Source organism: Lepidochelys kempii, chromosome 17 (assembly GCF_965140265.1).
Source record: "Lepidochelys kempii isolate rLepKem1 chromosome 17, rLepKem1.hap2, whole genome shotgun sequence".
Lineage (NCBI taxonomy): Eukaryota > Metazoa > Chordata > Testudines > Cheloniidae > Lepidochelys > Lepidochelys kempii.
The window spans coordinates 18,366,018-18,376,975 of NC_133272.1; positions in this window are offsets into that span (position 1 = coordinate 18,366,018).

Here is a 10,958-nt window from a genome sequence, read left to right on the forward strand (position 1 = left end):
ATTTTTAATATATACTGGGCCAGATCCTCAGCTGGTTTAAAACAGTGCAGTTCATTGACATCAGTGACTGCACTGATTTATACCAGTAGAAGTCTGACCTATGTATTTTCATTTTTTATTGTTTCTACTACTTTTAGAATAATTAAAGTACATTTTCTTCCCAGTTTTGTCCTTTTCCATGTGGCAAACACTGATCGAGACAACCTACCTATCTTTCTTACTCTTGTCACCTCCACATCTGGGTGGCTTTCTAGAGGCACCTTAGTGCCAGCCCTGGGTAACTGAACCTGATACATTGCAGCCCCGTCACCAATTTAGGGAGGTTGTTCTGTGCTCCATGTTCCCCAACCCCTAAGTCAGGCAGCTTCCCAGAGTTCAACCAGCACAGAAAGGAGGCTGCATTCCTTAAACCTGGAGCACAGAGAGCAGCAGAATGGAGGTCAGCTTTGCAGGGCAACCATCTTGCAAAGGACTTCCCTAGTTAGACTACAATACTTTAAATCTGGGCAGCATCCTCTAAACCTGGGAGAGAGCCAGCCAGGAGTTTGGATTAATAAATACATGAGTTTATCCCGGGCTTCTGGGTGTCCTTGAGATCTTCCAAGAATCAGGATTACCTGCCTATATGTAGAGGCCACCATAAAGAAGAGACCATTTACTCTGTATGGGTATCTGGAACACTGCAGTACTAGTCAAGACACAGACAAATCAGTAATGGTGGAAAGGAAATTTTCCATTTCTTTTGAAATTTTCAAATTTTTCGATTTTCATAACAAGTTTTCATATTTTCTTTGGTAATAAAAAAAACAAAACAGAAAATGTCTGAAAAGAAGATTATGAACATGCTTTGTTTCTTCCATAAGTTTTCATGGAAAAACACTTATTTTATCTCCAGCTCTAATTATTAGTTAGCTCCTAGAGGCAGTAGCTGAGATTTGGTGCCCTGTTGGATGAGATAACATACAAAACACACCATAAGAGACCATCCCTGCCCCAAATAATTTCAGGTGAAATCCTGGCCCCATTAAAGTCAATGAGAGCTTTGCCGTTTACTTTAGTGGGAGCCAGAATTTGATGCCTATAATCTAAACAGACAAAAAAATGAAAGGCAAAGCAGAGCCGCAAAGAGATTAAGTATTACCACCCCTATTTCACAGACAAGGAATGGAGGCACAGAGAGAAAGTGACTTGTTCATGATCATGCAGCAGAGTTGAGAACTGGTTCGAGTCCCAATCCACTGGTCTAACCATTAAGCCATCCTTCCTCTCAAGACATGCACATGGCAAGCTTTTCAGGGAAACCGCTGTCACTGTGCCATCCGGGAGGATGATGGAGAAACAGATGACTATGAAGAAATGATAAAATACAATAAATTCTAAACTATGCCAATAGAAACTGTTGTACTATGCATGCATTTATGTGTTATGCGTGTCGGCACCTGTCAGTGTTTATGTAATATATAAGTCGGCAAATCTGCATAGGTTTATGATTTGCAACAGATCTACCTTAATATTGTTATCGCACATGTTCAAGCAAATTGCTACCACTTATTTTTGGCTTCTCCGTGTACAAAATGTGCAGCGCTCCACAGTATTTTATGCCTATGTTGCAAATAATGGCTTTTTCAGTGCAAGCAGTAAGAAGGTTCAGAGATCGGGGGCAGCAGAGGAAAAAGAAGAGACAAAAGGAGAAAGTAAAAGAACTAAAGGAGTTTGATGTCCAGAACAGGGAACTGGAGCAGGAGGCGATGGGGTGACGGCAAAGACTGATATGTCAAAAACCAGAGAGAGAAAATGAGCCCAGGGAAAACCTCCCTCGAGCCAGAAGAGAGAATAAATACAGGCCTCAGCAAAGGCCAGCAAACAGAAGGGGGAAAATCATTTGGAAACCAAGAAATGGTCAGTCAGGGCCAAGGTTTCTGTTGAAAACGCGCTGTAGAGAATTAAATTACAATACAGTAAATTCGACCGACTTCACTTCATCGGGCTCCCTCCTGGCACGGTCCTCATTTGAAGCCTTACCCTTTGAATCTATGACCATGCTTTCCTTCCCCCTCACTCCTCCTCTGCCCCCCAGCACTGAAAACAGGGGCTGGAGCTAAGGAGGTAAAAATATGTAAGTAAGGGAGTTGCCACTTGTTAAAGCTGGAGACTGTCTGGGGAAGAGAAAGGGTTTGCGGCTAAAATGTGGGACCCAACCAATTGTTCCCAACAATTAAAGTCTGTGATCTCAGTACCACCCATGCAAAATTAGCAGGGCAGCAAATTAGTTATTGCAAAAGGAATCTCAGCACCACACCTCTCCCTCATGCGAGTAGATCTGGGAAGCCACTGTTTACAGGGCAATCTCTGTCGCGGCTGGCTTCTGTGGAGGCAACTGGAATATTAGGACTCTAAGAAGGTCAGGGAAATGTGTTTGTGCCTGGTCTAGCTACTCCGTATAGCCACCTGTCACTGGGAGACCTGAGCACCTTGTAAATATCAAGCGGGTGTTAAAGTAGGGCAAGAATGATAGGCCATAGGAGCAGCTGTTGCAGGGGATGAAAGGGACATTTACTATCCCTGTTGATGTTCCTTCAGTGCAGCTCCAAGACTCAGGGACTGGTCCTGCCACTTGCCAACATTTCCCCCCTCCCCTGTGTGATTGTCTAGGGGCATTTGTAACAGGCGGTTCTCACAGCTGCCAACTCCTCTCATACCCTGCTCAGCGCTCTACGATCTAGTCTCTGAAATACGAAGAGATGCAAAGTGAGTCCCCTCCGGCCAAGCTGACCTGATCACAGCTCCACCTAGCGTGGCCACAGGAAGACCATTTGCTAGGACGACAAACCTACCAGCATCACAATGGTCTAAGTTTCAAACCTCAGCTGCAGTAAAGGGCAAAACGCAAAATCTAGCTGCTCAAGGCAAGACTCCACCATCTGATAAAGGCAGAGTTGGTGCCCGACATCGTTCTAGCAGACACAGCAGCCTCACGCAGAGCTCTCAAGGTTCAGAGGCTGCCCCCAAGTCATAAGGCCCACTGAAATTCCCCAAAACACAGGGACAGCATACAGTGATAGGGTATCAACACGTGTCTGCGCACGTGTCCATCCCATTAGGAAGGATTCACAGAAAGCAGAGAGCTAAGGGATTTAAATCGGATAATTTGCACTCTCACTCTACCAAAGATAAATATATAGGAATATGACACACTAATGTAAGAGCATACATCTTTGACTCAGGCTATTAAGGAGTTGGGATATTTGACATTGGTATTAACATGCTGGCTGATTAGTAGGCCATCCACCATAGGACCCCTTTGAATAATAATAGTAAGAGAAATATTTTTAAATGCAGTTTATAGGACTAATAAGTTGCCATTCTGATCAAGTCAGAATTTCCAGCATGAGCCAATCCCTCCATGGCCACAGGTGCAGATGGCTGCCACAGCTCAGACAAGCTGAAGTTGATCACATTTTCCATGTAAAAGGGCACAGTAATTACAACTGATGGAGGGAACTGGCGCCAAAAAACTCTTAGTCTTGGTAGGGAAAACAACCAGATTCAAAATCAAACGGGGTAGCTGCTGCAGATGATTTAAGGTCCTAATCTAACAACATTTAGCGTAGCATACTCTGCTCCTACAGCGACTGGGTACCAGCGTGTCAGGAGACTGGTAAAACTCCTGGAAATAGGGTACACTGTTACTGTGCTGGAAATACTACACAGTGTTATTCAGCTAGATACTTTATTAGGATCACTATTGTTAGCATGTGCAGACCACTTGTGCACGTTCCATTTTGCATAGCAAGGCTCAGGGAATTTTATTGTGTCTCCACGATGATGGGGGACAGAGGTTGTGATTTAATTAAGCTTTAAGGACTGGAGTCAATCTGTACTGGGATAGTGGCTGTAAATCTCTGCCCTGATTAGAGATAAGGCATGCTTTCAAGAGAAACTGCACTGCTTATAACATGTCTCTCTCTCTTAAACAGAGGTGTAGTGAAGAGGAGGTAAGGTCCCTATCCCTTTTAAGGATTGAAAGAATAGGTAAAGCAATGATACGTAAGGGTCAGATTTTCAAAAGAGCTCAGTATTTGGGTGCTGAGTGCCTTTGAGTCTTTGGCTGTTTTTTCGGTATCTGTCTGAGAGCTGGGTTCTTTGGAAAATGTGGTCCACAGAAGCCTCATGCCAACTATTTTGCCTTGTCTGGATCCTCACTAAGTCATGAGCCAAGGGTCATTTGCTGTGTCCTCTGACCCTATGCCAGGTTTGTTGGAGTAAGTCACATGGAGTAAACTGTGGCTGACCAGGGACATGTGCGATAAGCCGACCTCTAGGATCAAGCTGGAGTTCAGCCAATTCAACAGAGGCTGTTTTCATTTTGCTTTTAAGAAGAGAGGCTGAGGGCTTCAGTCCAGTTTGGAAAAGTCAGGAAAACAAAACCAAAAACCAAATCCCAAATTCTTGGCTGCAATTGAGAAGCACACAGCACAACTCCGGAGCGGGGGGGTGTCATGCAAAATCCATCTCTGTGCATCTTCCCACGACCACCTACACTGGTTTTTAAAGCTGCATTGTGTTGGTGGTGCAATCTTAACATAGGCGAGAACCTGGGCCAAAACTCTTTTCCTCCGAGCCACTATGTCTGTCTAGTTCCAGCTGGCAGTGGTTGAGCACATTATTACCTTCTGTAATTCCCTAAGTTATTTAGGACTGTCTCCTTATTATCTTGATATCTTGGCTCCCATCATAATTACAGCCCCAGTTTTACAAGGGGAAATCATTTTTTCTTGTCTTATTTCCAGGGTTCTGTTCTTGCATCAGAGCTGAACTAGTTTTTGTGTATTCCTGAGAGACGTCTGCATGTGCCTTCTGCAATTCCCCCAGCTTGTGGGAATGGTCTAGGGCAGGACTTCAAGGAACCAAAGGACAATGCTATGAAAACTATGGGAAAGAGCTACTTTTTAATAGGGACATCTTTCCACAGTATTTATATTCATGGCACAAAATCATAAGTGTCTTACAGTGTATGGTCCTTTACATGATAATTCCTTGAAAACATACCTTTTATCTGATCAAACCCTTTAGCCAGCTGAGCAACACCTCTTTAGTGGATACTAGCTGCAACAAATAAGGGCTGTCCCTTAAAATGCAGTTTGGGTGGCCACTCTAGCACTGTGTCACTGTGATTTTATATTTTGGCTTATAGTTATATCTCCGGTTTAGAGGAGACGTTTCCCCACGTTCAGTGCTCTCTTTGTGCTTCAGAAATGAAGCCTTGTGCTTGGAGGATTCTTTGTGAAACCTTCGACACTAACTTCTGCAATCCACCATCACTAGAGTAGAGACTCTCATACATTTCATTTTCCACATATCTCTTCTAGGCCAGAATTAGACAGGGAAACTGGTTTCCTTGAGGTCAGGGTTCCATGGTTGCATCAGAATTGAGGCCTAGTCCTCATTCTAGTTCCAACAAACCCATGCAAACCGCACGAACTATCGGACTTACACCGTGTCTAGCTCATATCAATATCTCATTGTGCACAAACCCTGTCAGTTCAGTTGATTGCCTTCGGGAACTTCTGAACTTGAAAATCGGTGCAGAGCAGGTGAGTCTCTCACGTACTTGCAAATCCCTTTTGAACGGAGCTTGGAAAAGTTTGCACTGCTCTACAACAAACCTCTAAAAAAATACACAATTCAGGCAAGCGTTCTTGCCTTTGTTTCACTACCTCTCGCTCATGGGTGTCTTTATGCTGCTGTATAGTTTTCACCAGACTAGTTTCCATATCCAGACTGGCTCAAAGTAGGAGCTGCCAGCATTGCAAATAGCCCCATGATGCAAACAGTTCTTTGTGTATCTGAGCTGCACCAATTCTACCTATGAATCCAGCATTGAAGTTTTTAGTTTTAGGTGAAAAACACTGAGCTCACAGTAAAATATTAAGCTCTTGTAATAGACAGTGGGAAAGGAGTGACTGACTATGGAAAACACTTTTCAAAGCAATATTCCCCAGAATCATCCAACACCAAGAATATCATACTTTGAGTCCATTGCTCCTTAACTATCTGTCAGCAGATACAGAGTTATGTGATGAAAATAGTATCGGGAACATTCCTTTATCTGCATGAGGATGATGTATAGGATGGCGGAACAGGTCTTTGCCATATCTAATTTCTGTAGCTCTATGAATACTACTAATCATACATAGCACTTTTCATCCATCGATCTGAAAGCACTTTGCAAACGAAGGTCAGTGTAATGATCCTCATTTTACATATGGGGAAACTGAGGCAGATGAAGAGACTTGCCTTCAGTTTGAGTTTGGAGTAAAGATTCAGGCTGGTTCTTATTTAATCAGAGACACTTTCCCCAACCTAAGTTTCAGTCACCGCTTTGGCTTTCAGTGCCACAAGATCTGTTCTGAATGCACTACGTTTGCACTCTGGGGAAGCAACTGCTCATGCCCTCACCTTGGGAGTTTGTTTGTTCTTGGCAAATTCACAGCACAATGCCTCTTAATGGTAACAAAAATAATAATTATTTTTATTACAGTAGTGGCTAGAGGCCTTACAGAGATTGGCATGCTATCGTGTTGAGTGCTGTACAAATACATAATGAGGCAGCCCCTGCCCTGAAGAACTACAGTCTAGGTATACAAGACAAACATAGGGTGGGAAGCAGGTTTGGAGAGGCAAAATCACTGGCTCAGTGGCGCAAGGCTGAAGAGTTGGGAATAGATAATTAGACTCACAGTCCAGTATCCTGTCCCTTAGACTACACTGGCCCCCCCCAAAATGCAATGTATCCTAGAAAAGCATTAGGAATTCATGATCAGAGTCTTTTCTGATACTTCCTTGGAAGTATGATTTTGGCCACTGCCAGGGACATGCTATCGGACTTGCTGGACAAATAGAAACATAGAAATGTAGGGCTGGAAGGGACTTTGTTTCTATGTGTAAAAGGCTTGGGGATGGGAGGGTCAGAATCTGTCAGGTAAATCACCCATTCGTTCCAGACCCATACAAGAAAATACAATTAGAGATTAGTCCACTGAGTGCATAACTGGTGATATATCACCTGCAAATCATTTTAAAAGCATGTACTGACCTAAGCTCCTTAATTCCTTGAGTTGTTGATTCCAATTATCAAGCAGCCATGTAGCAAAAGCCTTTTTATCCCATAAGATTTCTTACGTTTGGATACAATAAAAGTCAATTTATTCTGCAATCACAAGGACATGGACAGTTAATGGGTTGCACCATTTTTCTCTCCCCTCAAATGCTGCAGAGTGGATCCAGTAACATGTTTACATACTAGACTTAAACAATAGTAGTGCTTCCTCTTCTCTAGGGGTAACAAATTCAACCCACTTTTTGTACATGTCACTGGGAGGTTCTTTATTATCACAGCTCAAAAGAAATCTACATAATTGGTTATGAATAATTTGTAACTTGTCTAAAACCCTCCATGTAGCTATCTGATTTACTAAGTCTTCATACTCCAGGAGTAGAAGAAGATTTTAATACAGTTTTTAATTGCAAGATCATAATTTAAGCGCATCACTCCTCCTTAATATAGCAGGTACATCGGACAAAACTCCTCTCCAGAGCTGCTCCATGTACCTGTTATGGACCTATGGGACAGTTAGCGTGCTGGGGGATCACTGAAGTTGAGTTTCTCTGCAGGGGAGGGATGCCGCAAGCAAAAGAGGGTAGACGACAGGAATTTCTGTACCTTGGTTTGTCTCTGAATCTGCATTTTACCTGAAGAAAAGGTGATATTGTGGTTCAAGCACTGAACATGGAATTGGGAGATCTGGGTTCCATTTCCAGCTCTCCCAAAGCCTCCTTGTATGACCTTGGCCAACTCACTAAATCTGAAAATGGGCATAATAATATTTCCCCTACCGTGCATGTCAGGATGCCACAAGAAGTTTAGTTACTACCATGATAGGGTCCGTCGGAATACAAAGCTCCCTGCATCCAAGAGGAAAAAAGGCTGCCTGATGCAATGTGGTTTTGGTTTTGAAAAAGCAACCTACTTGTGCGCCTATACCACACAACTACAGGCATTCCTTGTGTGTGCTCTCCCGGGGGCGCTGCGGTCAGAGCCTCAGTCACTGGCACGCAAAGGGGAGTTTTCGCGCAAAGTCTGCGTGTGTGTAAATTTTACCTCTCGTGCACGTACGTGATGATTTGGGTCATAGTGCACGAACAAGTGGAAGTCAGGCCGCGCAACAGTTTAAAAAAAAATCATTCCCTGTATTTTCATTTGATTGGAAGAATCATATTTTCAGCACAGTTCCCTGCAATTAACTTTGGTCTATTTCTTGTATTTCTCCTTTTGCCTTATATAATGTTCCTATTTCAGCAACTGCATGAGAAGCCTTCAGATTACCCTGTTACCTACATATTTCCATGGGTGGGCTACATTTCTAGAGGGCTCTCGGCATGAGCTAACACTTCCATCTCTGCCTTGGACACCCAGATTCTTTCACCCTCTCCGGCCCCAATTCAACAAAACATTGTTATGCAGAAGAGCACTAAAGCACAAGCTTAACTTTACGCAAGGGCTTAAGTCCCAGTGATCTCATTTGATATTAAATCAAATCAAAGCATGTGTTTACATGCTTTCCAGAAGTTAAGCATATACTTAAGTCCATATATTTATTTATTTATTTTCAGGAAAACATATGCTTAATGAAGACATGACTTCATTGGGACTTAACTATAAGCACGTGCTTAAGTACTCGCCTAAAACAGATGGACTTAAGCATATGCTTAAATGCTTTCTCTGAATTGGGGCCTCTGTAATTAATTTGTCTTTGCTGCACTTTGATCTTGTTAATGATGTAATAGCATTTGTTCTATTTTGTCTTCAATTAAATTTGCGTGAAAAAACCCTCATAAACTTCAAAATGTTTAAAAGACCCACTCTAAATCCTTTGACTCCCTGTCCTCCCCCTCCTCCCCCGAATATTTGGAAGGAAAGAAAAAAGTTCTTGTCTTGAAACCCAACCCAACATGGCCTATCTGGCAAAATCTTTCTGTGGGGCGGCTAGCTGAATATTACATTTTGCATTAAATTATACAACTCTGTCATCGGCGTAACATTTTGAAAGGTAAGTCATTAATAAAAAGGGAAAATAAAGTGGTCCTTAATTATGTAAGACATTAAAAGGCTGAGTGTTTGGCTTCTGCGGCGCATTCACTTTGTGAGAATAAATGTTTTAAGCCAGGGTGAGCATTCCTCTGTGGAATCACAGCTTGAAGAGGATTTCTTCCACCTAAAAGTGCAGCTGATCATTTTGAGACTTGCCCTCATCCACTTTTTGACTTTTTGGTTCTAGCCCTATAGAGGGGGGTGGAGGTTTCCAGCCTCTGTTTTGCATTCACCTTGGCTTTTGCTCTTTTATTTACAGGAGTATTTTCAAAGAATCTAGTGAGAGATCAGCATCCAAATCCCATTGACTTCCTATAGGAGAGGGCATCTAACTGCTATTTTGCCTGTGAAAATCACGCCTGATATGCTTTCAAAATCTGAGCCTCTCAAGTCAAAGGAAATTAAGCAGCCTAGTTCCATCCCAGCTTTATCCTTTATAGACCAAGTCCAGCCCTGATGTACCCAAACTTCAGAGACTGGAGTTACACCAGGGACGAATGAGATCTTTTGCATTTATACGGGCTACTCCTTTCCATCTGTTGGCATTAAAAGCAGGCATTCCTTGCAGTTCTAACTCCTATTGCATCTCCACAGATTTAGATGTGTGTGTAATTGTGAGAGATTGGTCATGGCTGGCAAAAAATGGTGATGTTTGGCAAACAGCTTTCCTTGGCCCATGTTCACTTGCCTCAAACGTCTGTCTCTTCTTTGGACGAGGGCTCCTTTATACTGTCCCCTGGACCCAATTTTTCCTCCAGCTCCCCAGGGAGGGTACTCTTCCAAGACTCCCTTTATCAGACTACCCCTGTCAAACACCATACGCTGCTCTGCTGGCTGCCGGCTTGGCCAACATACCAGAAATTGGAACAGGGATTTCCAGAACTAAAAGCGTGAGTTGCTACAGCTTGGACTGAAGCCTGCTTGTTGGCACTATAACAGATTCGCCCTTTGTAAACTGGCACAAAAGGATACCTGTAACCAACACTCGCTGGTGGCTTAAACGACCATAAAGATCCACAAACCAAGAGTCTTTGACAGGGCGGTGTGGTAAAGGGGCACGGGCAGAAGAGGTGCTCAATAGGGGCAGAGTTCCGATTGCAGCGCATGCTTTGTGGTGCAGATTGGTAGTGGTAATGAAGAGGTATAAACCATGGGTGGAGGGAAAGAGGCCGTTAGGTGGCGTAACTTTACGTTACCCTGCTTTTGTGAGTCTGAGTCGGGTATAGTGTGTATGCAACAGTTAGTGCTGGTTGAAAATTTTCCATCCAAAGTATTTTTTTTTGGGGGGGGGGGAATAGAATTGCATGAAAAGAGTCTGCTTTCCATAGAGAATTTCAATTTTTCCATCAAAAAACCAAAAGCATGAAACCCAAACATTTCCGGCCAACCCTCAGAATTTTATGGCATTTGAATTTCTGCCCCTCAATTGAAATTTTCCAGGAAAAGTTTTAGACAAAAACCATTTGGTTTTTGTTGAAATTTTCCACAGAGAAAAAGCGTTTAAAAAAGAAACCCAGCCCTAGTAGCGATCCTAATTGCTTTACAACAAAGCTTTTAGTATTTTAATTATTATAAGGCTCACAAGACTTCTGCGAGGTTGATATATCTTTTAACCAAAAGTTTGCCCAAAACCTCAGTGCTGGTGCCCCTTCATTTAGAGTCCTGCATCATGTTTCCAAGCCAGGAGAATATCTTATCTGTAAAGCCGACGTGGTTAAATTCCTGCATCATGTTCCAATTTAGCAATGTGTGTTCCAGCCCATCAATTTTCCTTCTTTTATTTAAATGCCAATAGAACCTTTGCTTC